The 24718-nt window shown below is 44.4% G+C and overlaps 1 long non-coding RNA gene across 1 annotated transcript; it reads left to right on the forward strand.

Annotated features, from left to right (window-relative positions):
• Positions 1 to 3794: 3794 nt before the first annotated feature.
• On the forward strand, positions 3795 to 19988 carry LOC121681051. The gene is made up of 3 exons (XR_006021939.1): positions 3795 to 3875; positions 10106 to 10113; positions 19978 to 19988. It is a non-coding gene; the product is annotated as an uncharacterized LOC121681051 (long non-coding RNA).
• The last annotated feature ends 4730 nt before the right edge of the window (positions 19989 to 24718 follow it).

The following is a 24718-nucleotide window of genomic DNA, read 5'->3' on the forward strand; positions in this document are numbered from 1 at the left end:
GTTCTGCGTCAGCTCCCCTTGTCAGGGCGGGGAACTGACCCTCCCCTGGGTTTTCTGGGCCTCGTCAATTCCAGTTTCCCCCGTAAGGGGAGACTGGGCCGGAGGGTGCCTGCATTTGCTGTGGGGCTCTCCCTTGTTGGGGAGCATAGTTTCCTTCTTGCATTTGTCCTTGATTTGCCTGTCCTCCTTGGTGGTTCTGGCCTCCGGTCTTTGTCGGGCAATCCCTGGAGATGTGTCCCGTTCCTCCACACATCCAACACTGAATGCTGTTTCCTTGGCTCTGCTGGCCTTGGTATTGTCCCCTTCCATAGCCTCCTCTGCCTTGTCCACCTCTTCCCTGGCGGAATCCTCCTCTGCCTCTTGGCTGGTACCATTGTTGTCTCTGTTGCTGTTGTTGCGGGGGTCCATATGGCGCTGGCTGCCATGTCTGCATCATGGGCTGCATAGGTTGTGGCTGCATCATTACTGGTTGTTGCACCATAGGTTGCTGCATTATTGGTTGCTGTACTACCGGTGGTTGTGGCTGTGTGGTAGGGGCTGTAGCGGGCATTACCGGAGCCTGGGTAACTGCCCTCTTTGCCCCCTTTGCCTCCTGGAGCTGTACATGGGTCAGCTTCCTTATCGCTTCCTTCTCCTGCTGTTCCTCCTTGTCCTTCCCTTGTCTGTACAGAGTCACATGGTGTACCACCGCTAGTCTAAATTCTTCTTTTGGCATGGCTGCCAGGCGCCAGTCGCTTTCCAGCTGCGTCCTGACTTCTCTTGGTAGTGCGTCCATAACCGCTCTTCTGAACTGCATGGTGAGGGGACCTGAATCTTCTGGTCTTTGTTCCATCCTTATTGTCCATTCCTGCGCTGCCCTTTCTACGAAGGCTGCGGGATTATCGCTGTCTTTGAGTTTCTCTATCCAGACGGCTGAGGGGCTGTAGTGGTTGGGGTAGGCTGCCCTTAGGGCCTTCCACACGTCGTTCCGGACGCTATCAAAACACAGGGCGTCTCTGCTGGGATTCATCAACCGCCCTAGGTTTTCTCTCTCCAGCACAGCCTCTGTGTCAGCTTTTCCCAATATCAGGCCGAGCAGATATTTTATATCTCCTACGGCCAGGTTTCGGCCTTGAGTCTCTGATTCTAGCCGACTTATCCATCTGCCCGCTCCCTCATGCAGGACAGGGAGCCGTGAAATGAGGCCATTCACGTCTGAGTGGGTCCATGGCTGGTAGTGGGCCGTTTGGTTTTTTGTTATTAATGGTGCCATCACAACCGTTTCTTCCTCGTCCAATTCCTCTGGGATGGCTTCCATTCTTTCTCTTCCTTTCCGTGCCCTCTCTCTTTCTTTCTTTCCCTCCTTTTCCAGTTTTTCCAGCTCCTTCTTGTTTTCCTTCAGGCCTTTCTTGACTCCCCCTTCGATTTCGTCGAGCCCCTTTCGCACTCCTTTTCTGATCTCGTCCAGGCCTTTCTCCACTCCTTTCTTCATCCTGCTGATTCCAAACAGTCCTGTGGCGAGCACACTGGGTGGGATCATCACTGGGAGCATTCTGGCCCGCTCTCTACATTCCTCTGTCCGTCGCTGGTGGGCCTTCACACCCTTTTCTCCTTTGAACGTTTTTTCGCAGCCGAGACACACTGAGGGGCCCGCTCCCTTTGGACCCTGTGACAGTTCTCTCTGAATTTGCTCTTCGAGGAGCTGAATTTGCTCTTCGAGGAGCTGTTCCGTGACTTCCAGTCCTACCTCCTCGTCTTCCCCTGACTCACAGTCTTCTCCTGAGTCAGCCTGGCTGTCTGCTCCGTCCGTATTTTCCTCCTCTTCTTCCACTTTCGTGGTTGGACTGCAAGTCAGTTCGAAGGTCAGTCGGCGGGCCCTCCTCCTTTCGGAGGACTCTCGCCTGGACTCTCGACGGCTTTCCCTTTTTCCACTCTCCTGTTCCCTTTTCAGCTCCTCGCTCTTCTTCATCTCTTCCTCTCTTCTTCTGTTTCGGCGTCTCTCTTCCGCTTGCCTAATGGCTTCTTCCACTTTCCTCCCGCACATCTGGGTGTATTCCTCGAGCTTCCGCCATGACTCTCTGCACCCCTCCTTCACCGGTTCCTGGTCCATCTGCGACCTCACCCAGGCCAGGGTTTTCATGGCCTCTCTATCCCGGGCTTCTCTTTCTTCCTCCCCCGTGGCCTCTACCCACTCTCTCATGACCGTCTCCAGGTGGTCCCACAGCCTCCCGTACCATCGTCTCTGTTCCTTTTCTCCCCCCTTAGGGGCTTGTTCCTTCCTTCGGCCTGGAGGGCGTAGGGGCTCGCTTCCTCCAGCTTCTGAATCACCTGCCCGCCCCTCCTGGCTCTCCCGCCAGAGTTCTTGGGGGCTGGTCACTGGAGACCCGTCTGTTTCCCGGTGGCCTCTCAGGCTTGTGTGGTAGTCACTCACCACCTGCTCCTCCAGTTCCCTTTTAGTTTCTTCTTCCTCATCCCACTCTTTTCCTTCACCCGGCTCCGTACTTTCCAGAAGGTGTTCTGGGAGCGTTTCCCTGGTGGGGGATGATGGTGGCGATGACTGTGCGGACGCCGGTTGGGAGGTTGATGGTCTTGGCTGGGGGTTGGCCTGTTCCCACCTTATTCTCTTTACTTCTTTCAGCACCTCCGCGCAGGTCCCTTCCAGTGTGATCCCCTTCACCATTAGTGGGGCCTGTACTGCCAGGTGCACCGTTGGGGCCTGTGACCCATATCCCGGTGCTTGCATTGCCCGGGTCCGTGGGTCCCTCTCTTCCAGGCGCCGGATTATTTCCCGCACGTTATCCTCTCCTTGCGGCACCTCTGGGTACAGTTTGTCCTTTTCTCTGTATGGGGGAGGACGCAGCTCCTCCATGGGCGGAGCTCCTGGCTCTGCCGCTTGGGTCGGGGCGTCCAGCTCTTTCTCTGTGGGCTGTGATTGGGGGCACTTCTCTGTGGTGGGCGTTTCAGGCGGCGTGTCATTCTGGTCCGCCCTTTGCCTTCTCTTTCTCTCCGATATCTTAGCGAAGGCCTCCAGAGTTTTCAATTCCTTCTCTCTTTTTTCCTGCCTCCGTGGGCCTTTGTCATAACCCTTGTGGTTCATGATTTTTTCCCTCATTTGGGCAATTATTGTCGGGTTGAGTGACCCTTCTTTTGGCCATGCTGTGTGGTCTCCTTTGTATCTTAGGAACCACTTGTGGTTGATGTTCTTTACGTCCTTTTCAGCAATGGCATTCTCCCTTACTACTTCCTCCAGAGGTGTCATTGCTCTGGTTGCCATTTTTCTTAGAGGTCGTTGTCTTCGGTGGAATGGGGATTTTTGCTGTAGTCTAGTTCGTTTATGTCCTCTCGGTCAGTGCAGAACAGGCGATAATCCTTTTCGTATTGTCTTTTTCTCTCCCTCCTGTATCTGTTCTGGTCCTTTTCCTCCCAGTCCAGTCGTAGGTCGCTCACCAAGTATAGTATGGAGTTCTGCACGTCGCCCCACTCCTTGAAGACAGTATTCAGTTGGCCTCTCCTTTCTTCAAATGCTTTTCCTCTATCGTCCACTGCGCTTACGCTCCACCCGTCACTCCCGTGCTTGGAGATTCTTATTGTCCACTTCTCTTTTATCTTCAGGTCACCCGATGTAGCCTCTCCTTTGCTTCCGGCTGCTTGGGGCTGTGGTTCCTCCTGCTTCCTCACTGGCAGGCTATTAGGGGTTAGATTACTCAACAAAGAAAGCGTCGCTTTTAGGTCTATGTCGTCTCGATATTTGCACCTATACGGGAATTTGCATTCAAAGGGGACCTCACCCACGTATCCTACGTACTCTCGGCCCTCTCCGTCTCTGACGCTTGTCTCCCAGTCGTGTTCGTCGTATTCAACGATATCTATGGCCCAGAGCACGTTCTGCTGTCCCTGTTCCATACACTTTATTGTATCAGTGGGGGCTTTGAGTCCTTATCTTTTCTTTTCAATAATACTTCTTCACTTAAAATTATCTTTTAACCTTTTATTTTGTTTTTTCAAAGTACATTTATTGGCTTTATTTTTCTTTATTTTTATTGAAGCAGGTACAACACTTTCAATTTAAGCAAAGTTAGCGGATTACAAGTTTTTTGTTAAGCCGTTGCTGTGGGGTTTATTCAGTTCAAGCAGTTGCTATGGAGGCCCTGCAGTAGTGCCTCCCCTTTCACCAGCTTTCTATCTATAATCTCTATTTGTCCTTTTTCTCCTAGCAGCTGGGGAATCCCTCTCAAACTTGCGCTTCCTTCCCTCAGGTGGGGCAAAGAGCTGGTCAACCACTGGCCTTGTGTTCACCCCCACAAACTTTCCTACCTGTTCTATCACTGTCTGCAGTGCCAATGGTGCTACGCTGGTGCCTAGTCTTGAGTGGGTTCCTCCGTATTTGTCACGGTGGTCAACATGAACTGAATATTTATCCCTAGTGCTCCCTTCCTTGTTCCAGAACACTGACACTGATAAAGACTCTCTCATAAAATCGGCCAGCCTTCCTCTATCTCGGCCACCTATCTCTTTCAGCGCCTGTTCTATATCCTGCACCGGCTGGGGCTCAGTCGGGCTATAGCTTGAGTTAGACCGGGGGTTGGTTGGGCTATAACTTGTGGAGGGCGGTGAGCTATATCGGGGGGTGGCTGGGCTGTTAACTATACGGAATGGGCTGCGAATCAGCTGGTGGGACACGGTGTTGCCTGGATAGGGAGTTGGAGCCCTCACTGGACCTCCTTGACCTGACTCCTGGTGCCCCTCTTCCTCCGACCCTAGGCTGCTGTATCCTGTCTCTGGTGGGGCACTTACTTCCCCTGGCTCACTCTCTGCCTCCTCCTCTCTCACACTACTGTTTGGAGTGAACTCTTCTAGGGAGTCTGTGTCTGGTTCTTCCTTACCTGAATCATCAGAAATTTCAAAGCGGTAGAGGACTTGTCCTAGGGTCTCTGGCCTATGGTCTCTCACAATCCTAATCTTGGGCAATATTGTTACTCTAACAGAGGGCTCGGGGGGGGCATCTGCAAAAACCTCCAACAACTGTAACAATCTCCTTATGTCCAGGCTATGGTTGCTGTGCAACTGTCTTATGAATATTGCAGCTGCAACTTCTATCATGTGAGTTTGACGTCCGTCTGTTAGCGTGGCGATCCTTCTTCCCTCGCCGAACTCCTCTACCTCAAATTTGTATGTGCGCTTGTCTTGCATCTATTGTGGGCCCATGCCCAGGCGGTCAAAAGAAAGCACAACGGCGCACACTCAGTTTTTACAGAAACAACAGCAGATTATAATAAAATGTATTTTTTTCATCACTCTTTGCTCAGGACAGTTTCACCCGTTCAACTTACAGCTAATATTGCAGTTTTTACCTATTAACCCGTTCCTTTTCTCTGAAACACACATATATTTTAGGGCAGCCCGTGCTCCCTTTACACAAAATACTATTTTAGTTTTCTCCTTGAAAACTAGATTTCCTCCTTGGAAATTAAAACACTATTTTAGTTTTCTCCTTGAAAACTAGATTTCCTCCTTGGAAATTATTACATGGCCATTTAACTCAGTTTTCTCCTTGAAAACTATTTTAACCGGTTCACAAAATTACAAAACGCTTTTTAAGATCAACAGTACAACCCAATCTCTGTCTTGTGTCTCCACTATTCTTTTGAGGATTCAGGTTAGCACCCCTTCCCGGCCTACCCACCGACTCCCACAGTACAGTTCTCCCTAATAATAAGCAAAAGTGCTTACCTTTTTTGGGCCCGGAGAACTGCACTGGAGAAGTCTGTTTCACCCGGGACGGAACTGCTTCCCTTGTTGAATCCTTTCAAATCTCGGTAGGACCTCCAGATCTGTCGTGGAAATCATCCACTTCCAAAAACCTCCAATCCAACTAGCACTCTGATGTCAAAGACCCGAAGGAGAACACCAAGACGAGAGAAGCTGAAGACTGTTGATCCTTTATTCACCGTATTGCAGTGATAATACAATCCAAACAGAGTCAGGACTGGACCGTCAGGCAATAGAGTGGTGAGTGGCAGCTGCTACCCCGATGAGATCTGATCTGAATGTGCCTGAGCTCTCTCCTTTATACTCTCGGGGGCCTGAGAGGCGTTCCTATCCCCAGGAACGTCACCAGGCCCCTTTTAGCCAATCAGAGCGTTTTGGGACCTGAGATATTGGTGGAAACTCCTCCTCATATAGACATTAAAAAATGTGTGTTGCTAGGCAGAAATATGTGTCCAGGTTCTATGTGTAATCTGTTGCCAGGCAGGGTACGTTTTGATTTGGTTCTATGTGTCACTTCAACATCTGGTTTCACTTCCTCTCTCTGGAAGTCCCTGCTTCTCCTTTTCTGCTAAGCACCTTTCCCCCCAGGCCCTGTTTTGTTTATTTCCACTCTTTGACTTCCAGTAAATGTTTGCATACCAGCCACTCTTAGCCTTCGACCGTTCCAGTCTCATGACTTCCAGTAAATGTTTGCATGACAGGCAGACTACCTGTTCCAGTACATTGTTTGCATAACAGCCAGACTACATGTTCCAGTACATTGTTTGCATAACAGCTGCACAATGACTGCCAGTAAATGTTTGCATATTAAATGGAAGGTCTCCTTCATAGACCAGTACACACACACAAGCATTATTATTAAATGTGTCTAGATAATATCACCACAGTAGCTCTTTAATGGTCTTTGTAAAAAAGCCAGATTCATCCAGAATGAGGCAACTTTATTGTTTCACTTTGCATTACGTTGATGCTGTGTGTGTTTTTTTATGAATCCTATCTTCTCTTAAAGGCAATTCTCTGTTTTTTTAGTGGGTTATTGGTATGTTGGTCATGGCAAAGGGTCATGACAAGATTTAAGACCATCTGTGATAGCTTCTTATTTTCGCTCACACGTGTGTGTGTGTGTGTGTGTGTGAGAGAGAGAGAGGGAGTGTGTGTGTGTGTGTGTGTGTGTGTTTGAAGTTGTGATAGAACTTTAAAATCAAGGCAATTTAGAATCCAACTCAAGAGTGCTCACTGAATCACTGTTTGTCCCTTGGGGCTTCCCGTCCAGGCTGCTGACAGCTTCCCAAACAGATTGCGTCCTCTGGCCTTGACCTGGCCCAGTCTCGGCCCAGCTCCGCCTGCCAGTCAGAGGTTATTTGAGTGGTGATAAAGTCTCTAATAACTCTCAGTCCCCTGAAATAAAGCGCAGATGGAGAGGATTTGCAGGGGTCAGCTGGGTTGGCTGTTAACACTCCCTATCTGTGTCTGCAGTAAAATCGCCCATCAAACCATCGCCCGAGCAATTTGCACTGTCCTTCCTTCCTTCCTTTCTTTTCTTTCTCTTTTCCAGCGGTCAACAGCACAGTTCATTTGCTAGTAACATGGCAACATGTCACCTAGCAACAAAGTTCAGTAAAGAAAGAAAGCAAGCAGTGTGAACAAAACAACAATAGTATATCATCAACTTAAGAGGCCAAAAGATAAAAACGCTGCTCTTGAACACTGAGGAGTGTGATGCTTCCAGCATAAAAAATGTGTCTCTGACCTGATGAGCATATTCTAGTTTTGCTGTACCAGTAAGGTTTAGTGGGTGAAATAAGACGCCTTATCATTTATTCACTATGAGAGCACTAATTGCTCTCAGAAATGGTTGTAGTCCTTGAAGTACTCCACCTCCCATACACCATAATGATTTAAGAAATGCAAACCTTCAAGGACTTCTTCTGAAATGCTTTTTAAGAAGTATTGTCTGTGACTTTGAGGCGTGTCTCTTCCTACCAGATATGGAAAGAGTGCAGCAAACAATATACTGTACTCAAATAGAACTATGCTGTTACATCACTGCATTTTACATAATTACCAGTAAAAGTGTTGTTGTCGAACAATACACATGTACAAATGATTCTTCCTAAAAACAACTCAAAGTATTAGTCACTAGTTACTTTTTACTGTTGATTTTTAATGCCTATCAATAGTAGGTTTTCAAGAGAGGGGTGGTCCATGTAGGATATGCCGAACCAGTGTTCATTTTGACCATTTAATTAAGCGATTTTACATCCAATCATAGTCCACAGATTTAAATACAAATTACTTTAGTTGAATGCTTTTGTTATGCTCAACAGAAGAGGTTAAAACCTTGTTATATTGGTTGGGGCTTCTCAACAACTAGCTTAATATAATACAACATGGCACACAACGCAATATCAATGAAACATAGTCAAGACAGCCACAAGAATAACAGGAACCGAAAATTGAATGTTCAAAAGTAAAATGCCAATAATAGGGTATTACTGTATGAATTGTATGAATAATAGGGTATTACTGTATGTATTAAAACTGGAAATAGTGGCCATGTTTTGTCTCATTTCTTATGAATCAGTGCGCTGCACATATTGAATGCCTGGCTGTCATATTAAGACACAAACGTTCTTTTTTCTGGGCAGTTAGCCTTCTAGCTTTGCTTAGAGCCCACTTTAACGGGGCATAGTGAGCTGTGCTTAGAGCCCACTTTAACGGGGCATAGTGAGCTGTGCTTAGAGCCCACTTTAACGGGGCATAGTGAGCTGTGCTTAGAGGCCACATTAAAGGGGCATAGTGAGCTTTGCTTAGAGGCCACATTAAAGGCGCATAGGCACTTGGTAGTGAAGCCTATTTGTTGCGCAGAGAGGCTGCTTTGTTGGTGATTTTGTGTGTTGTGTGTGCATTTGTGTGTTTTCGGTATTTGTTGGTAGTCATGAGTCATCATGAGTGTGTGTGTGTGTGGGGGGGGGGGGGGGTGAGTCTGGGATGCCAGACACCACTGTTGAGCCTTCTGGAGGTGTCATGGGCCTAATTTAATGAAACGCCTATGAAGGACAGTGCCTGCTTGATAACCCAAAACGCCTATGAAGAAAAGGGTCTGCTTGATAACCCCAGTGAAATGCTCTTGAGGGTTGTTTTGTTGGCGATGATTTTGTTTTTGTTTGTGATTTGTTAGTGATTTTGGTTTCGGTAAATAGGCTTGGTTGGAGAAATCCCACCTATAATACCTCTCCTGTGTATAATTGAAGAAACGGTTATTTTCCGACCTGTGTTTGAGTCCGACCGGTTATTTTCTGATTCCACACTATCTCTCTCTCCAACTTGCTTCCCGTTACGCTTCAAAGGCCCCTTAAATACTTTAAATACTCTCTCTAGAGGTCTAGCACAAACTGATGAAGAATGCATTGAGATTATGAGAGAACTTGATAGGATGAGAGAGAGAGAGAGAGAGAGGAAGAGAGAGAAGAGAGAGAGAGAGGGAGAGAGAGAGAAACGTGTCCATGATGGTCATTGGCATGGCGTCTCCATCTCTGTCCCCCAGTGCAGTAAGATCAGGGTCATGTTTCATGTACTGAGAACCTGGAAATAGTCATGAAAGCAGCCAATCTCACAGCAGCAGCAAGTGCCAATGCCACACACAGACACACACACACACACGCACGCACACTCACATACACACACACACACACACACACACGCTCACACACACACACACGCGCGCACACACACACACGCTCACACACACACGCACACACACACACACACGCAGGCACACACACACATGCACGCACACACACACACGCACGCACACACACCCTAAAGACATTAATTATGGTCCAAATCATCTGCCCACTCTTCCTTTCAATGCTACGTGGGGACCAGCGATGACTACTGATGACAGTGGTGGACGGGGCTGTAATTATATTCCGCACGCCCATCTGCTTCAGATGACCGCGGTACGGCCGCAGGGTCCCAAACAAAAACAAAACCATGAATAACAGGTTTTAATTCTACAGTCTCATCGCTGCTGTACTGTTGAGTGAATAACAGGTTTTAATTCTACAGTCTCATCGCTGCTGTGCTGTTGAGTGAATAATAGGTTTTAATTCTACAGTCTCATCGCTGCTGTACTGTTGAGTGAGACATAAATGTGTGTGTTTTTGTTTCACGGCTCATGGGATGAACCATAATGGGATGCTTGTAGGAAACGGTTTATAAATCCAACCATTTGGTGAGACGTGTGTTGTCATTATAGTCTGGCTGTTTTCTCTCTGTGGCGTTAGGAAATAATACTAAAAGAACATAATTATGCACAACATAATAGACATCACTGGTATAGTTATGGCACAAGGGTTTATAGTCAGGAACATTATTTTTGTCAGAAGTAGAAAAAACAACCTCTCATACTTTTCTCTCAGTTTTCATCAGGTGTGATTTGTGTGATCTTGAGTGTGTGTTTGTGAGTGTGTGTTTGTGTGTGTGTGTTTGTGTCTCTGTGGTTTGTGTGTGTGTGTGTGTGTGTGTTTGTACAGCCTCCTCTGTTTCTCTCCACAACATCCATTTGGCTCTCAGACACACATGGACACTAGCGCCGCTGGACTAGATGAAGGAGTGGGGGCCGTGTCTCCTCTTCGGCTTAGTTAAAACTGATGGAGTTAAAACCCTGGAGAGCACTCCTGATGGCCGTGGAGGAGGAGGAGGAAAGGGGCTCCATCTTCATCCCTGTTACCGCTGGACAAGGAGGAGGAAGAGGAGGAGCGCAAGATGAGAGCTGCGTGGACTCTGCCACTGCTGGAGGAGGAGGAGGAAGAGGAGGAAGAGGAGGAGCACGAGATGAGAGCTCTCTGGGCTCTGTGAGATTAAAGGAGGAGTACACTAGTCCCTGTGCTGATTAATCACAGACGCTTATCGGCTGGTCATCTCCTCGACTGTCTATTGTCCTCCAGCGCCACGCGCGATACCATCAGGGCACCACAACCGGAGCAGATGCTCCTCTTGATCAGGTGCTTTATATGATAATGAATAACTGCCACAGATTGATTGATTCACTGAGATAAGCCTCTGATGACCGCTGTATAGAACGAGTGTGTGTTTTTGTGGACTTTTTCAGAACTTTGAACTTGACGCTTGACTTGACTTGAAGTGTCTGGCTCTGTTGTGCTCACTCCCACTTTATCTAATTCACACAAACCTGTCATCATATTCCAGCCAAGTTACTGCCCCCTACGCCATGTGATTACTGCCCCCCACACCGTGTGATTAACAACAACATGGAGAATGTGTGGCCACCGACAAACACACTCACTGACATAACTCATGTAATATGAGGGGTATTATCTGTTTCTTAGCAACATGCTTGGAGTTGACTGGTGTTATCACCTTAAGGCATACTTAGTGTGATGTGGATACTCTTAGACTTAGACTCAGAGTTAACTGAGATAATGTAGTGTCAGACTAAAGCCACATTCATAGCTAAACGATGAAGATATCCACCATCAGCTTCAGTTAGAGGAGTGTAACAGGAAGACTCAGATTCCTTCCTCAGGGTTCAAGAGTGCGAAGCTGAGCTCGTTCCAGCCAGTCCCATAAAGAAGTCCTTTCCCACACCTTTGATGCCAGGCGTTTGATTGTTTGGAGGAGACTCGCTGCTCACTCCCACTCGAGTGCTTTATTTCCCCTGGCAGACCTCTGATCTGACTTCCTGCTTCAGTCAAGCAGCAATTAGTGAGGAGAGAAGAACAACAGGTCCGACGTTGCCGACAGAGAGGTATTGATCACAGCAGCAGATTTTCACAGGTGACCTGTACACACATGAGTAGCGCATAATTAACACAGCTAAATCTGTCAAGAGAGTGAGAGAGTGGGCGAAGGAAGTGCAATTACGCTTAATCATGTTTGTTCACTGTTTACTCTCTCCTTGTGAAATGTAGTTTTCCACAAACATGCCATATATCAAAATTCATCTCAAATGATGGTTTTGATCAAACATGCTCCAAAAAAGAGCTAAATCAGCTGTCATTTTGATTTAAAGTGAATTTCAAGGACTGTCAGAGTTGGAAGTTCCAAACCCCAAACCTCGAATCATTTGATTCTGTTCCCTGAAAATCACAACGAGAGCAGTAATAAGAACACTTACTGCCTCCATATAATCTCAAGAGCAATTTGGACTTTCACAGCGTCTCTAAACAAGCTGTTATTTGTTTACATAATTATTACGGGGTCGTTTAAAAGCTTGCTGCTGCCGCTCGGGCTCGCTGACATTATCCATGGCGTGTGTTGTGCCTGACGTCACCTGTGAGATAATTGAGATGCGTGCTTCACCGAGCTCCGGCGTGTGTTGCCCATGCTGTGAGAGGGAGCTGCTTAACGCTGTTGTGAGGCAGCTGAACACAGAGGGAGAGAGAGAAATGCAGCCGCAACCACAACACACACACATACACACACTCACACACGCACACATACACACACACACACAGACACACACACATGCACACACACACACACAGAGACACACAGACACACACACATACACACACTCACACACACACACACATACACACACACACATACACACACACACACACACATGCACACACACACACACAGAGACACACAGACACACACACATACACACACACACACACCATGAGTGCTCTGGTTTCATCTGTGCAAGGTGCGGGCTGGTGGAATGCGATGTAGCATCAGTGTCTTATTTCACATGATTTCACATTTATTTGCACAATGGTGGGAACACACAGAGCAAACATGTAGCAGACTAAACTGGATATCGGCAGAGCAATATGTTGCACAGTGGGTCTGAGATACATCAGAGCAAAACACTGAAAGAAATTGAATTTTGAATTTGTGTTTTGCTGTGTTAATGCGCTGAATACACACACTAGACACACACACACACACACACATCTTTGTTTCTATTTGTGCATCACCCTTTTGATGGAAATTGAGAGATTCAAGTCTGTACAGATAGGGCTGCAGACGCACACACACACACACACACAAACACACACTACACAGACACACACACACACACACTCCTGACTACACACTACACACACACACACACTACACACACACACACACACACACACACACACACACACAGTTGTTGAGTTGAGTCCAGGGGCTCGGTTACAGACGAGGTAATCATAAGTCACTGTTACGGCAACATAAATTGAATGGGGGTTGTTGATAGGCTGGGCCTGAAATGGACTGATATTCCCTGATTTGAACCCCTGAGGTCATTGGTGCAAACTGGGCTATGCAGAAAGCTCATTCAGTGTCTTCAAAATAATAAAGGCATTTTCAAAAGCTTTGCATAACTGGTGTGTTTTATTATGGGACAGAGATATCAGTCTGTATCATTTCACTAATGCAAAAGATAGAGTCTTTGAAAAGATGACGTTCTGAGGATTTCTTTATCTCCATTAAGGCGACAAGTCAGAGCATATTAGAGAGAGTCGCCGCCTCCTCAGCACACTGCATGTCATGACGCAGACAGATCAATACAGAACAGACACTTTATTCCTAGAAAGAATATTCACAGGGAGCCTAGTATGCAAAACAAGAGTAAGCACAATCTTGACAGTAACAGAAAGCTTGAAATACTGTATGCATACTTATGGTAAATAATGTTAACAGCTAGGAAAGCTTGAGATATGCATAGTTATAGTAAATAATGTTGCGCATTTGTTTGTGAAAATACAACAGCACTAATGTATGCGTGAGATTTAGATGTACAGACTATGAGAGACAAAAGCTTGTGAATATGGCAGAATCACAGGATTTTATTCCTTGCATGTCAAAACTCAGGACAAAAGCATGTCATAGATGGCTGTGTAGGTAGCCTATGTGTGTGAGAGAACAGCATAGATGACGGGTGTGAGTGAAGAGCAAGTTAACACATGGCTCTGTAAATGTGTGAGGAGGAGGAATCTGGATGGACAAGCTTTGTGATGTCATGTTTATGTTGGGAACAGAAAAATTATCTACATTTAACGCAGAGTGCTGCCAGAGCTCTGTCAACCTGGAGTAAATCTTCGCATCAAAATGCAAATTAACCTCAAATGAATGCAGGTCCTACAGTCAGGAAGGGCAGTTTTGTTTTCTGGGGGAAAACATGAATTATTTAGTCATTTGAAAGGAAAGAATAACCTCTCCTAAAATGAGTAATGACTCAATTAATTCATGATAATTATTTTCTCCTTCAATTTCCAAATAGATTAATGATGTTAATTAAGCTTTTAAATAAAGAAGACGGAAAAAACTTGATGAAAGCACATTGTTTTATATAAATATAACATATTCTATGAAATTACATTGGATGTGGACAAATTGACTTCTGTTTCTTACCCTAATTTGCACATGGACTGTGTCCAGCTCTGAATAATAAAGTGTGTTGAGAATCTACACTCACTCACACTCACACACACATAGTGCTGGGCGGTATACCGGTTCACGCCATATACCGGTGTATATTTTCGTTATGATATGAATGAATGACGGACGGCACTTTTTTTCACGCACGCATGGTGCGACTGAGAGGCGTAGTGAGTGTATTTTTTACAGTCTATGGGGTAAACACAAAACACCTGAAGTATGACCCTTAAGGCTTAGTTTCTCCTTAGGTAAGGGGTTTATTTAAGGGTGTTGCACAGAATACCTTACATTGTTTCTTTAGTTAAGGAAAAACGTTAAGGGATACTGCATTGAAAGGGATTTACTGTCACGAAAATTGTATTGAGATTGTTCAACAGCTGTAACTAGCTGGCTAGTAGGCGATGTTGTTAGTTAGCAACCCACCGAACACAGTGAAGTTTAATGATCTTTCATCTCACCTTAAGAATATTCGCTGAAATTATCCAGGAAGCAAGTAAAGCATGTTATAGACATGAACTGAGCAATACTAGCTGGCTAGTTAGAAATGATCCTGACTGTCATCAGTGCACCAAAACGAACTTTTTTGTTAATGTTTTGCCTAGCGAACCGAACCGAAGCTCATGGCAGGCTAACAAGACATCCACATACCACTAACGTCATGTAAACCACACAATAACAATAACGGTGTGTTTCCACACAGCGAAACACCTCGCGATTTTCGGCCAGCGAAATTTCGCCTCGGGGGCGTGACGGCGAAACCGCTAACCTTTTGACTGCAGTGTCTAGCCAGTGGTGGCAAGCGAGCTAATTAGGCTAATTTAAGTACTTAATGAAGATATCCAGGGGTCTTTACGACTCGACTAAGACTATGTTGCCTATAAACAACAATTCACGTTCATAGAAACAACAAGGTCAATAAGACATAATATATTTCATACCTGTGTTGCAGCATGTAGCCTAGCTGTCTAGCTAGGTTTACAATGCAATCCAATGTCCTAAAATACTAGCATTTCGCCTGTCAGCTAGCTAAAAAGATCGAGTGCTTAAACTAACATAAATAGTGGTCTATTTAGTGGTGTATGTGCTCTGACTAAGTTCGTGTGGCATATAAACCACAATTCGTGTTGATACAAGTGCCAATGTTCGTGTAGAAACATTTTAATCACATACAAATTTTCGTGTTACAGCTCAGGTAGTCTCCGCCATCTTGGTCAGACTTTTTTTGTAACTCCCGCCTCCAAACACAAAGACGCGGACCTGATTGGTTCTCGAATGGTCCTCATTTAAATAAAGTTAAACTTTGGCCAACTTTGTTTCGCCTGCCTCGGCGATTCGCATTCATTTCGCCCAACTAGGGCGAATTTTGTCTCCATTCAACCTCAATGAGAGCGACGCGAAATTTCGTTGTGTGGAAACACACCGTAAGGCATGTTTCTGATAGGCCTATTTGACAGAGTAAGCATATTAGCAGAGAGGTTTTACTTTCAATTGTATAATTTTCAAAAATCTATAATTATTGCAAGTTGCACTACTTTTTGTATTGGTTTTATATAGTGATGTTACCCGTGAACCCCCTGCTTCGAAGCGTGTATCGAAGACATGAACCAATTTGGAGTGAAGCTTTGTATCGGAGCTTGAGTCGTTTTGTGATAATCACGTGATCAGTGACGTCCGAAGCTTCGTTTCACACACACCCATGTGACTGCTTCGAAATTTAATTCAAAGCATTAACGTTGCGCGACACAGGGGGCGCCGTTGTGGGTTGTTGAAGAAGGAGAGCCAACAGACTCAATAGTGCTGCTGACACGAAAGCTTATAGCCTGGGTTTTTAGCTCAATTATCAGCACGCTCGACTCCCGTCTCCGACTCCGCGTCTGTATCGCGGGTTCGAGTCCAGGCGTGTGCAGGACTGAATCGCACAGTTAGACTTCACACGCTCACACGCCACACATGGCATTTCTCACTCCGAGAAATTATTAACTTGCCCGCACAGATATTTCTAAGCGCTATATTTTACAAACGTAAATACACAACGTTGCTGTCTGTGCGCTCATTCAGCTCAGACCTAGCGTTCATGGGCTTCGGAAAAACCTTTCTCCAAGTGAAAACATCATCATTCCGCGTCATTCACGTCACTTAATGTGTGAGTCAGAGGTTGGAAACTGGGGCTAGATTTTGCTAACAGAGTTGCCCAGTTAGGGGCTCGCCATCACTTTTGTCGTCAGGTTGTAGTTCGTTTGTAGTCCATGTTATGGAAGCATATGAGTAGCTTTATTCAAATGAGAATGCAATGTGCAATATGCAATTCAAAAAGACATTACATTATGCAATTGACAATTCATTATGCAGTTTAATATTGCAATTTGCAATAATATCCAACAATTTGTATTTTAATCTGCAAAGTGACAATGAAATCCTAAAATCAATTCCAATAATTTTGGTTAAAAAATAGAATAAACATGGATTGAATTGCAATCCATTTTGCCATGGTACTTCAGTCTCAAAATTCAAATGGCAATTAATTTTGCATTTCAATTTTCAATATTCAGTTTCATCAACTGTCAATTCGTTTTGCAATTTAATATTTAAAGTGCAATGTAGGATTACATTTTAAAAACATATTTGGCAAAACTGTCAATGCCAGCTTGAAAACATTTTGGATTATTTTGGGCAAAACGTTTTGCCATCGTTTTGAGGCATTTTATTCAAATGGAAAAGAAATAGCGCCCCCAGTGATTGCATTGCACTTTGGTCACGCTCTTTGTGTTGCAAAATTCAAATGGCCATTCAATCTGCCAAACGCATTGCAATCTGTCAAGTCACTTGTCAAGGCGGGAACTAGGCTACGTCACTTCCGTGTTTACGTCTTCTTACCCAGTTAGCGTTTGCAATGGAGGAGTTTGCAGTCTCTGGCCGACAGACCCGGCTGTAGAGTACAGTGACAAAGGGGGCATTTGCGATTTTCAAGGGGGCACATTTTTTTTTTATTGGGGGGGGGGGTTGGCGGCGCAAACATATCATGTCACAGTTGATGAATAATGTTAACCGTGACTGCGAGTAGGCCTAGTGTCCGAGAGACCCAGCTGTGTTCTTATATTATTAAGGCTCTTATGTTGCTGCTGATAACTTTGCCAACCAGCGACATCCTTAGTAGCACCCCCTCCCCCCAGCAATCAGTAGCCTACAAATAAGCATCGTATACAACAATTCAGCGAGATAGATTTGGCCAAACGTGGGCCCGGAGCGACCGCACCCCCCGGTCCGCTTATGAGGCTAGCCAGAGTCTCCGTTGTGTGTGTGTGTGTGTGAGAGCAGGGCAAGGAAAGGCTGTGTGAGTTTTAGCTAGGGATGGGAACTGAAACTTTCGAAGCAATCGTGCCGAATTGTTCCGAAGCTTTGAAACAATTCCGACACCTCAGAGCTGTTTAGGGTGAAACAAATCTGTCAAATGCTTCGTATTGGAAATGTAGTCTTTAAAGTTTGTGGCTTGCTGTGTTACCTGTGTTCAGTCTTTGGCAAAAGCTAAGCAGCATGCCCTTGGTCAATTACTGGATGGGAGACCACATGAAGTCACAATAAAAAGAATCTTATTGCTGCCACTATGTGTTCTCTAAATCACTTTCTTCTTATAAAAACTCTAGATTTTTGACCATTCTGAGAGTTTAGTTGAAACTGTGTGGTTAATGGTGAAGTATCCTAAGAAAACAAATACGATCTGAAACAATACCTTACAAATCAAACGGGGATCGAACCACATTTGAGCAGCCTGGGCTACCGTGCAAAAAACACCCTCACTAACCACTACACCATCATGGTTATTGTTTAGGAGAAAGCTACACTGTTAATTGAACGCGCGGGCACGCCTGCCGACACCGGTGAAATGCATCGAAGGTTCACTTAAAGGGGAACTTGGCAACTATTTCAACTTAATAAACCCGTTTAGAAATCATTTGGATGGTTAAATGACCTGTTCCAGTGAAAATGGTGACTTTCCCCGCTGCGCCTAGCGTCCCCAGGCGGAAAACCAACCTTGCAACATTGAGACTACCGTCCCGGAAAGAGAAGTGAGAAACAAGAAACTCGTTTTAAATCGTGTTTCTTATCTTGTAACATCCACATAGTTCTGCCAAACTTATGCTAACAGTTCGCTAGCTTGTAAACAAGGCTGTTTTGAACCACGTTTCGAAGCAGTGTTTCGAAACACTTGTGCTTCGAAGCATCGACACTGATTCGAGACGTCGGTTTCTAAAGTCACACCCCTAGTTTTAGCCTAACTAACGACAATGGACGACAGAGTGGGCGATCTAGCCCTACTTGTCCTGTGAACTCCAAAGAGCTCCGTGATCTCCCTAATAGGAGAGGTGACCCTCTATTCCCTCCAGTGGTATCCACAGAAGGTCTCCCCACCGGCTAGCGCCCATTAGCTGTAAGGCCTCAGAAATCTTTGAACGGACCAGGTTGACATCAAATCGGACAAGTAGGGCTAGATAGCCCACTCTGTCGTCCATTTTCAGTAATCTGTCCGTTGAGTCAGACTCGTTGACACGGTGGTGTTCTACATAATCAGCCAGAGACCTTAGTGCAGCTGCAAACTCCTCCATTGCAAGCGCTAACTGGGTAAAACGTAAACAATGAACAATTGAATAAAATGCCTCAAAACGATGGCAAAATGTTTTGCCCAAAATAATCCAAAATCTTTTCAAGCTGGCATTGACAGTTTTGCCAAATATGTTTTTAAAATGCAATCCTACATTGCACTTTAAATATTAAATTGCAAAACGAATTGACAGTTGATGGAACTGAATATTGAAAATTGAATTGCCATTTGAATTTTGAGACTGAAGTACCATGGCAAAATGGAATGCAATTCAATCCATGTTTATTCTATTTTTTAACCAAAATTATTGGAATTGATTTTAGGATTTCATTGTCACTTTGCAGATTAAAATACAATTTGTTGGATATTATTGCAAATTGCAATATTAAATTGCATAATGAATTGTCAATTGCATAATGTAATGTCTTTTTGAATTGCATATTGCAGATTGCATTCTCATTTGAATAAAGCTACCCATATGCTTCCATACCATGTGGCCTTTCATGTCCAACAGTTTTAATGTAAACTTGGGAATTTGCCCTTTTTATCACTTGAAAGCTGCATATCTTTCTTTCACGAGCATCTTACACTATATTTTAAGCAAATACAGTTGTTTGTTTAGGATTAGTTGGTGTATGTTTTAACCTTTGTTGTAGCATCCGTGTTTGTCACACATTCCGATGGCAAAGCACATGAACACTTGCTGTCGGAAAAACAAAGTAGCATGGGGGCGGTTCTTGTCATTCCGAGGTGCTCTGAATGCACCAAGAGAGCTGCTGTTCAGTTACTAACCTATCGGCCAATCAGAAAATAGGATTTCTCAACCAATCAGGAAATAGTTTTGTTTTGATATGGGTCCGCGGAGTCGTTAAGTGAAATTAGGCCCGGTGCTTAGTCTGATAATTTGTTGATCAAGATACCGCGGACCGACAAAAAAAGAAAACAAACGTTTATGCTATCGATGTCATTAAACATGGAGCCATACAATAACGTGGTGGTATGAGCGTTCATTCAATGTAGGCGTCTGCGCGAGAGAAACTGAAACTAATCAATAACGTTGGTATCAAAGCTTCACTTCAACCTGTTGAATGCTATTTAATTGTTTAACGACACTTATCAGAACAACGTTGATTTTTGTTTTTTACTTTGAATCTTGAAAAAAAATATATTGACCTACCTACCGACCCATGACCCTCATGACTGTGAAAATGGCTGACATTGAACCACAGTGCTTTAAATGGGAGCCCCCAGTATTAGTCATCAAGGCATCAAAATCTGCCACAACATCACTCATTAACACACACACACGGACAGAACCACCACTGTTCAAGAGACCATTTTGGGGCTAAATGTGTTTTTTCTCATTTGGTTGTTTTCTGTTTGTTTAGAGCAGAATGAGCCACTGCTGTTCAAAGGGCCCATTTGGGTGAAATTATTATTATAATTTATGTTATTGTTATTTATTATAGGGTTCTAGAATAAATAAAACAGTGTGTTTGAAATAATGGAATTTGTGCTCTCATGAAGCTTGGTCGATGGGACATGGGGAGGGTGGGTCTGTTGATCGGGGGGAGGGGGTGTGGCGCCACGAGTAGTTCAAGCAGACGTAGGACTTTCATGTACTTCGATCAGGGGGGAAGAGGGTGTGGCACTGTGCCAATGCCACGCCCCCTCCCCCCTGAGAAACAAAGTCTCACTCCTTGCAAACTTCAAAACTTGAGAGCCCTGAATTCCTCTCTCAACACAGGGGCACATGTCCTTCTCAATGCTGTGCTGATCACAGACATCCACACAGTATTTTGCCTAGTCAGCATTTAGAGCAGTCAGTTTTTGCCTAGTCGGTGTTTAGGCTAGTCATTATTGATGTTAGTAAGAATTAAGGCTAGTTAGTATTTTAGCTAATCAGTGTTCAAAGCTGGTAAGTATGTAAGCTAGTCAGTAAGGCAGGTAAGTTTGTAGGCTAGTCAGTATTTAACCATGTAGGCTAGTCAGTAAGTATGTAGGGTAGTCAGTATTCAGGCTGGTAAGTGTAGTCAGTATTCAGGCTTGTAAGTTTGTAGTGTAGCACATGTAGGATTCATGGGTGCAGCACAGTACATCTGACAATGGTGCAAGAGAAGATCTAAGGCAATGTGCTGGTGGGATAACAGTTTCATGGCATGATGTATGATACACTGCTCAGCTGTGGAGCTCCCTCCTCTCTCTCTGTCTCTCTCTCACACACACACACACTGTGGGGCAGCTTGTTTGATGTGTGCTCACCAGTAGAACTTTATACTGTTGTGAGAACTTCAAAGCTGTGGACGGAGGCAGACCAGCAGTGAGGTTCTTTCAAACTTTCCAGGATTTCCACAACACACACACATAAACTCAAACAGACATACATCACTCATACACAAACGAATGCTTGCACACGTAAATACACACACGTGTGCAAGCACACACACACACACACACACAAACAGGCACACAATCCCTAAGGTGTCCCCTTTAAGTACAGCTCTGTGGCTTGATATGTAACATCAAATAAAATCCCAGAAGGCAAAGTTGTCTGTAGTGTCTTGAACTGCTTGATGCCCTGAACAACTCCACACTCACAAACAACTATCTATCAGCTGATCCTCGGCTGAGAGTCAGGAGTGCAAATACACACACATTTCGTTTTTATTTATTTATTTTATTTATTATGTTTTTATTTTTAGAGTTATGGTTTGGTTGTCTCTATTAGTCTTATGTTATTTATTTTTTAGAGTTATGGTTTGGTTGTCTCTATTAGTCTTATGTTTTTTATTTTTAGAGTTATGGTTTGGTTGTCGCTACTAGTCTTATGTTTAACTGACCTTGATATTATGGCTGACAAATGATTGGGTTGCTTTTTGATAGATTGATGGCTATCTGCAACTGGCTATCAAAATAACCAGGTTGAGCTGCTCATCCAGTCTGACAGCTGTGTCCGGCTGGGGAGAACTGCACACACACACACATACATGTGTCCGGCTGGGGAGAACTGCCTGGTGTTGACCTAATTCAGGGTCATTTACTAGGATTTGAGAGCTGAAGAAAGAGAGAGGAAGATGAAGAAATGGACAGTAGTCGAAGAAGAAACACTTTCAAAAACTCCCGTTGCAAGAGCAGTCCATTCTGTTCAGTTGGTGGTTGCTTAATTGGATTGTCAGGCTCCACTCTGCTTTTCTGAGCTCCAGAGAGACGAGATAAATCTCCTTGTCAGGGGAGGACAGGGCTCACACGTCTGAAATTCACAACTGGCGTTTGACAGACTGAGAAACTGACTAAATAACTTACAGGCTGCCAGTGAGAAGCACACACACACGTCAGTGAAACGGGGCATCAATGTCAGAGATCGATCAAGCATGATTAAAATAGATTAATATCACATGCTTCATTTCAGAGCTCCAGCATACTGTACAAGAGAAGCTGACACAGCCACTTTCCATGCCAGCTGGACTCTACCTCTTGTGCCCACCCAAAAGACTGGCGCTGGTGTGCTAGAATGTGTGAGTGTTTATGTTGGGTTATATTATTTTTGGACTTAAGTTAGATAACTTAGATAAGTTCAACACTAACGCGCCAGAGGTCTTGTGAAAAGTTAGCTGAGAAACATTCGGACGGATGCAACTCAGGGAGCTCCGACCTGTCAGTATGAAATAATGAACCAACCAACGCAAGAGCATCCAGCGATCACTACGAAGGCCTTACCTTCACTTAGGGCACAACGCAAAAGCATCCAGCGATCACTGCAAAGGCCTTACCTTCACTTAGGGCACAACGCAAGAGCATCCAGCGATCACTACGAAGGCCTTACCTTCACTTAGGACAGCCTTGAAAGGAAGGAATCACAGGTGATAAGCAGGAGAAACGAGAGAGTGAGAGTGCGTGTGTGTGTGTGAGAGAGAGAGATTCGTGATATTTGTAACACACTGTTTTTACAACATTGTACAAAACTGTAATTACAAAAAAAATACATTGAGCGTTTTTGGACCCTACAGTAATTTGAAATCAGAGACCTTGAGCTTGAGGGGAGTCTGACATGAAGTCATGTAATTGAGTTCCACAGAGAAGGTGTTCCCCTTGTGCCCACCCAAGTGAGTGGCGCCCTTGTGCCCACACTGCAAAAAATGAAATCTAACTAAGTGTTAATAATCTTCTATTTGGTATTGTTTTTAGTATGGAAAGACTTACCTAGTGCTCTCCCGTAAGATCATTTTGACTCCCGTAAGAATACCTTGACTTATTTTAAGGAGTCTTATCAAGACAAATTTACTCAACGCACTGGCAGACAAATTTGCTTGTTTTTAGGACAAATTTGCTTGTTTTCAAGATGAGATGTCTTAAAATAAGTCATACTTTTCTTAAAGGAAAATTCCGGTTTTTAGCACTTTAAGGCCCTTTTCTGGTTTGTTTTGGATGAACTAGAGTGGTGGACACCGAAATTTTGACTATTGGTCCTGTCTCGACTTTTCTGACTCGTTTTGAATCGCCTTTTCACTTCTCAGGGTGGCTGGCAATGGGCATACTGTAGTAGGCTACTCAAACATGTAGCCTACTACAGCAAAACAACCCTTAACGTTCGTTTTCAAAACTGTGCAACTCACCGAGTGGTTAGTGGTGTTCGTTGATGTTCCAAAACAAGTAGCGTAGTGAAATACAGTTTCTGTCGTCTTTTATTTGGCATTTTGTAAAATCCCATTGATTTCTGTCATTGCACGTTGATATTACTGCGCCACCGTCTATGCTTCAGGTTCAAATACGAATCATACATTGCGCCGATATATTTGCTTTTAATAGTCAACGAACTCCACTAACCACTCGGTGAGTTGCACAGTTTTGAAAACGAACGTTAAGGGTTGTTTTAGGATTTTTAGAAAGGGTTTATGTTTGAGTAGCCTACTACAGTATGCCCATTGCCAGCCACCCTGAGAAGTGAAAAGGCGATTCAAAACGAGTCAGAAAAGTCGAGAAAGGACCAATCGTCAAAATGTCGGTGTCCACCACTCTAGTTCATCCAAAACAAACCAGAAAAGGGCCTTAAAGTGCTAAAAACCGGAATTTTTCGTTAAATTAAGTCAAATTATTTCATGAGAAAGCGCTAGGTAAGTCTCTTTATACTGAAAACAATACCAACATTTTTTTTTTTATCTTGATATAAGATTAATAACACTTGGTTAGATTTAGATTAGTGTTAGATAAGCAGTTTTTGCAGTGCACCCAAGAGAGTGGCGTGAAGTCATGTAATTAAGTTCCACAGAGAAGGTGCTCATCTTCACATGGAACTCGGATGTCTGTTCGAAGACACACCCCAGCATTGTGATGTCTGTTGTGATGTCTGTTCGAAGACACACCCCAGCATTGTGATGTCTGTTCCCAGATACACCATATCTGTTGTGATTTTAAAACTAAAGCTAGTAATCTGTCATTTTCTCTCACATCCTACTGTGTACAGTGTAAACAGGAAGTTGATTGCCCAGTAGAAAGCAAATCCAAAATGGAGTCCATGCAACATTACTTCAGTTGAGGCCTAGAGAACACATAACACACCTGGGGAAGCAAAGTCTGGACATCAATATCTTGAAAAGTATTACTCTTAGCCAGCCTTTGTAGGACTTTGGAGGATGGAAGACAAACATGTTCTGAGTATTAGTTGTCCATTAAAGGTTTGTATGACATGACCACTGATTTTCTACAAAGCATTAGATTTGTAGAAAATAATCCTGTGTTCTGATGTGTTCTATGTTCCTCTCTAATCCTGTGTTCTGATGTGTTCTATGTTCCTCTGTAATCCTGTGTTCTGATGTGTTCTATGTTCCTCTGTAATCCTGTATTCTGATGTGTTCTATGTTCCTCTCTAATCCTGTGTTCTGATATGTTATGTGTTCCTCTCTAATCCTGTGTTCTGAGTGTATTCTGATGTGTTCTATGTTCCTCTCTAATCCTGGACTGGGGACAAGAGCG

The sequence above is a fragment of the Alosa sapidissima genome, chromosome 13 (genome assembly GCF_018492685.1).
Source record: "Alosa sapidissima isolate fAloSap1 chromosome 13, fAloSap1.pri, whole genome shotgun sequence".
In the NCBI taxonomy this organism is placed as follows: Eukaryota; Metazoa; Chordata; class Actinopteri; order Clupeiformes; family Clupeidae; genus Alosa; species Alosa sapidissima.